Here is a 6,147-nt window from a genome sequence, read left to right as displayed (position 1 = left end):
CTGGGCAACGGGGTCTGTAAAAGAGGGACACAAATGCTGTAAGGAGCAACGCCTGAATCGTGGGTGTCTTCTGGGTTCTGAGAAAGATATTTTACTCTGTTGGAGAGATTCTTAGCAATAGCAGAAAAAGAATCTGGCTGTTCTCCAGTGATCTAGCTGACTTTTATCTGGAAACATATCTACATTGTGGTGGCCAATCTGGAGGTGGCTGGCTCTTTAGACAACAATGCTAAGCAGCACAGGTAGGAGTAGCACAGAGTGTTCTTTGCCCTCTGCCAACACGGGCTTGGAGAGAGAGAGGGAAAAAACTTTATGTATGTATGTATGTATGTATTTATTTATTTATAAGCTTAATTGACCAAGTCTCAAGGGACTCTGCTCAATGTTCCTTGGGATGTGTCAAACTCTGCACTCTATTGTGCAGTTCTGCACACATCTTACCAATGAAACTGGGAATTCAGCTCAGCTCTCAGCCCTCTGGATCTGCTCAGTCCAGACCACCCTTTTGGTTCAACCTTACTTTTCAATTCTGCACAATTGAGACAGGTTTCTCACCAATGAGTGAATGCATGCAAGGTGGCATTTACAGGCGCTGGCCAAAATCCTTGCCTTTTGTAGAGTAGCAGAAAAAGCTTACAAATGCCACTTCCTCTTGTCCACCCTTCTTCTCTGTGGATCTCAGTGGTGCTGTCTCTCTCTGTGCCAGCCACATTTTGCATCGCCCTGCAGGTGTTAAGCCCCAGAAGCTACTGCAGCATTAACTCCAGGCTCACAACACATCATCTCCTCTAGATCACGCTCTCATCTTAAAGGACTGGGCTGAGGAGTCACATGCTAATACAAACACTGGCAAACCATAGTGACTGTTTGTTTGTTTATTTATTTATTTAAAAAGACTTCATGGCTGCCCATTTTATGTACAACAACCTTGGGCAGCTCACAAGGACACAATAAAACATACAGGAACCATAAAACCAGCAACAAAATAACCTTAGCCCAATGTCTGGGGAAGAGCCAGCTCAACCTAGCCTACCCTCTTCTTTTCTGGAAGGCTCGGAGGGTAGGACCCTGCCAGATCTCACAGGGGAGGGTATTCCACCTCTGAGAGAATATGAATGATTTTACTTGCAAACATGTCACAGCAGCCTCTTACACGTTCAAGACCCAGGAAGGGGGTTATGGCCATTCTCTAATACCTCCCCTGTGGTGAGAATCTAATCCAGATGGATCTCCCATGCTTAATTTTATGGAGATGTAGGGTGGGGGGGGGGGGGAGGCTGACATTTCTACATGTAATCTGTTAAAAAGAATGCCCAGTTTGGAACTCAGCCAGCTATAGACTGATCTCTTTCTTAAAATGTGTTCATTCTGCACTTTATGCTTTTTCTCCCCCGTTCACTCATTTATTCATGTATTTACTGTAATTAGATAATTTCATGCTTCCTGCTTTGCTGTTTCTACAATACAACAAAGTTAGGCCATTCCAGTAGAGATATAGAAATCTGTATCAAGCTATCTATATATTATTAATGTAAACAGTTAAAAAGGAACAAGTATTAATGGCAGCTAACGTATAAAGTAAACACCTCTGCGAGCATCTGTTCTATAGAACACACTCTTCAGAACAGATTTGATGGGGAAAAAAATCTTGTCAATGTTGGGCTCAGCTGGGCTAACTGATATTCCTAGTCCATGGGTGCCACCTTCCCTGGCAAAGCCCAGCTATCCAATTTAGTCACATAAACTACAAACTCAACAGGATATAGCAAAAGATAGAGGATTTCTTGTTCTGCTCTCAGCCAATCCGAGAAAGGAGATACCCGCTGGTTATGGCTTAGCATCTGGCTGGGGAACGTATTAGGCTTTTTAGAAGACATATGGTTTCAGTGCCAGAGGCTAAGAGTTCACCCCAGTGCAGCCAAAATCACAATTTTCACTCTTTAGAAGCAAAGTGGGGAGTATTAGATCTTTGGTGGAAAGGGGGAATTTAAAGACTTACTTTCTCCCAATAACCCAAAGAAGATCTCTATCTTGTCATGCTAACAGCAGTAACAACCATGTTTTTGCTGCTGAGCACTCAACTCCCTTTGTTCCATTAAGTCTGGGTGGCCATCTGTTATTTTCAACAAAAAGAGCTTTGGATACAGTCGATGTAGGGAAATGTTTGTGGTGGTGGGAATAATCGAGAGATTGGCAATATCTCTATTTTTGTTGGGGACTTACCTCCTGTTGTGACGAAGAGGAGAACATAGGATGTAAGTACCCAAAGCTGAATCATGCCTATTTACTCCTGAGTCTTTCGGTGAAGGGTTGGATAGTCCTTGGCATGGAAAGAGAAAAAGGCACTTTTTATCTGTGGGCAGCTGGGTTTTTAATTTAACCACACATCTCTATTCCAGGAAACAGCTTCTAGTTGTGCAGGTGGATCAACCGTACCAGTGATGGGCACTGAGATTGTGGAAAGCCTTTCAAATGTTTGATTCCTAGATAAAATATTTCACTGCCAACATCAAACTTGGCATTTTGAGGCTTGATAGCCCTGGCTCACACCCACTCATTGCTTGGAGAGTTTTGGAGTTCAATATCAATCTCTCCTATCATAGATTGGGGAGAGTTTTCATTATAGATGTAAATAACACTTGCATAAAATTTGCAGGTCTCTAGAAAGAGACCAATACACCTATTCTTCCCAATTCCTGTTCTGTCCTATGCTGTCGCGGTTGGCATTGCCACGCTCACTCTCACAATCTCCAATCAATCTCCTCTTTCTGAAATTTCTAGCCTTTGATCAAGGGGTTTATGTTCCTTCTTCCACACATTTCTCCTTCAAGAGCAAAAAATGGACGAGGGTAAAAACAACCCTCAGCAGATGGCTTATGGAAACTGCAAACATCTTGGGAACCATAGAATGTTGTCTTTCTCCCTCTGACTTTGGATCCTCTCTCCCAGTCCGTGAACATATTCATAGGGCTTTTCTTCTCAGTATCAGAACTCCAATTTTGGAGAAGAAAAAGCAGGGAGGATGGGGGCACAAGATGCTAAACTATCACAGTCCCCCGTTATTTAAGATAGCTGGTATAAGAGGGAAGTAACTCTAACCATACTAGAATAAGGAGGAAAGAAGAATAATAGAACCAGGCTAAGGACTGCAGACTGCTAATTTAGTGACAGTCCTTGCAGTGGTGTAAAAGAAATAGCCTCATTGCATTTAAATTGTCTGAGAAACCACTTTTTCCCTCTCTGTCCTCTTAATTATTCAAAGTGGTCTGATGTATGTGATTTGCTCCTCCCCCTCGAAACGATACCTCCAGTTTGGTTCAAGGTCTGTGTAAATTTAATATGGTGGTCCATCCAAGAAGTCAAAAGTGCTGATTGCAAGGGACAGATTTTTTTTTTTAATTCAAACTGATGCCCTTGAACACCAGAAGGAATCTGGCAGGCATGCTACTTGAAAAGAACCCAAGTCTGAGGCAAAGAGCCTTCAGTAATCCTTTCCATGACCCTCTGTGTATAATATAATAATACATGATGATCTTTCCAAAATTTCCCTTCAACACTTTCCTTTTACGTTATAGTCATAACTGACACTTTTACTTGAATTATAGGGGGGAAACCAGCCAACAAGAGAGGACTTAGCTCATATTATAAGAATATGTTCTTAACTCACTGCAACTCCATCATCTCCCAGCCATTGGGTATACTGAGTTGGGATTAAGGGTACTGAAACACATCTTTTTTAAAATTAATTTTTATTGAAAATTTTTTTTTACAAAATAAAAACGATACAATGTAAAGAAAAAAGTAAGTAAAGTAAAATAAAAATGATAAACAGAAAAAAAGGAAAGAAGAAAAAGAAAAAAGAAGAAAAGAAAAACGGTATAAAGAAATGACTACCAATCTTCTTTACAGCAGTTATAAATGCTTTTATATTTTATCCTCTCTCTCTAAGGTTATATCATGGCTCCCTTCTTTCCATATTCTACCCTTTCTAATCATTAAACCCATAAATCACAAGTTCATTTTTTTCTGTTTTCAGCAAAAAGTTCCTAAAGGGTTTCCAGTCACTCACAAATGTAGTTTTTTCTCTAATCAAACAAGTCAATTTTGCCATTAGCAAATTCTGTTATCTTCACCAACCGTTCCTCCATTGTGGGTATTTCAGTCTTTCCATCTTTGCGCATATAATAATCTCGCTGCAGTTACCATGTATAAAAACAATCATCCATAAGTCTTTTCTAGTTGTCTATCCATTAATCCCAGCAAGAAACACATCTTGAGAGTGCCCTGTTGGGGGAGGGTGTCATATAATGTCATATCTGGGTCCTCACAGGTACGTCCCTTCCAACCAGGCATTTCTCAACCTTGGGAACTTGAAGATGTGTGGACTTCAACTCCCAGAATTCCCCAGCCAGCATGGCTGACTGGGGAATTCTGGGAGTTGAAGTCCACACATCTTAAAGTGGCCAAGGCTGAGAAACCCTGCTTCCAACCTTTTTTTTCATTTTTTAAAATTGAATTATGATTAACAAACAATATCAGATAACTACATTAACATAAATCCAAGATGCACAGAGAAAAAAAAAGATACAGAAAATACAAAAACAATATACCACAATGTAAATAAAGAGACGGGTACTGTACATGTGCAAATTTACCATCTGTGCTAAGAATACCATGTTATAGCCTATTGCTCTCGAGCTAAACCATAAAACCCATCCAGATTTAATAACATTGTGGGTCCGAGCCCAACTGAAACGGAGCAATACATAGCGACGCCCTGCGAGGGATTCTGAGCTCCACCGTAGTCATCCCCAAATCCTTGGGACGGGATTATACCTCCGAGCTCGACCCCTTGCAACCACACCGGTGCAGCTTTCCTGAGCGAGCCGCAAAAGGGGCCAACCTGCGCAGCCTCCGCGCCCCGGCCAAGGCCGGCTTCGTGCTGCCATCTACTGAGGCTTTGTGGCTGAAGCGCTTCAAGCAGAGCCCGGGGAACTCAGTGGGGGTCCCTTCTGAGTCCCCTCCCCTTGAAAATCATTGCTGAGATCCGCAAGGAACTCAGTGGGGGTCCCTTCTGAGCCCCCCCCCCCCGAAAATCGTTGCTGTTTGCGGCGAGACACGCAGCGCGCTCCTCCGCCGCCTTTCTGGCATGTTCATTTTTGCTGCCTGTTCGACGGAACGGAAAGGCAGGACGAAACTCGAATAAAGAAGGGTCGGCCCGGCGGGCGGGAGTCCGCCCCTCAGGCTGCGCGGTGACCCCGACCCACCCCTCGCTCCTTCAGAGCACGAGCCAGCCCCGCCCCCGGCAAAGGTGCCCCGGCCCGAGGACACATCCCTCCCGGAGCCCCCGAAGGCGCCCGCTGAGCCCCGACGGGTCTCGGAGCACAGAGCGAATCAATCCGTCGACGGGCTTCTTGGCGCTGGTCAGCCCCGTGGGAGCGGGCGGCGCGGGTGCGACGTTTGCCCACAGCTGCTTACAGCCGATATCGAGGCTTGTCCGATGACGGAGCGCGGCGCTCGTGCAGTTGGCCCCTGCGTCTATTTTTCCCGCACGAAATACATTTATTGGTTGTATTTATTTATCAGGCAGGAAGTCTTGACATCCACGCACTTGTCCCATAAAAGCATCCAAGCCCGCACTGCCCAGCAGCTGATTTCCCGTTCAGAAAGCGGCCTCGCGTGCACGCGTGTTGCGCGGAAGGTACGTCCCCACGCCTCCCTTGGCCGCCGCCGCCGCTTCGCCTGCTCATCTGCTGGCGCGGCTGTCTCGTGTCTCCAGAGGACGAACGCCTGTACTGTGCACGCTCGCCCGGGTTTCCCTTTCCAGTTGCATTCCCATGAATGGTAAAGCCCGCAAAGTGCTCTGAACGTCACGAGCCAGCCCTTTCTAAATCAGAGTTTTTGCAGGTTCGGGATCTTTAAGAGGCGTGGACTTCAACTCCCAGAATTCTGCTGGAGTCCACACTTCTTAAAGTTCCCAAGGCTGAAAGGCAGCGCTCTGAGCGCGCCGCCACCCAGGCAACTCGGAATGTGGGATTTCTCCGAGTCTCCTTTGCGGATTCTCTCACTTCCGCCCTAAAACCCCGCCCTCCCCAAAAGGGAGGGGGGCGAAACATCAACGCGACCCCGGAAGTTGGCGCTCTGTTG

Source organism: Python bivittatus, unplaced genomic scaffold (assembly GCF_059951505.1).
Source record: "Python bivittatus isolate LINGU-HERP-01145 unplaced genomic scaffold, Pbiv_v1 ctg000080_np1212, whole genome shotgun sequence".
NCBI classification, from domain to species: Eukaryota; Metazoa; Chordata; class Lepidosauria; order Squamata; family Pythonidae; genus Python; species Python bivittatus.
Note: the sequence above shows the minus strand (reverse complement) of the source record.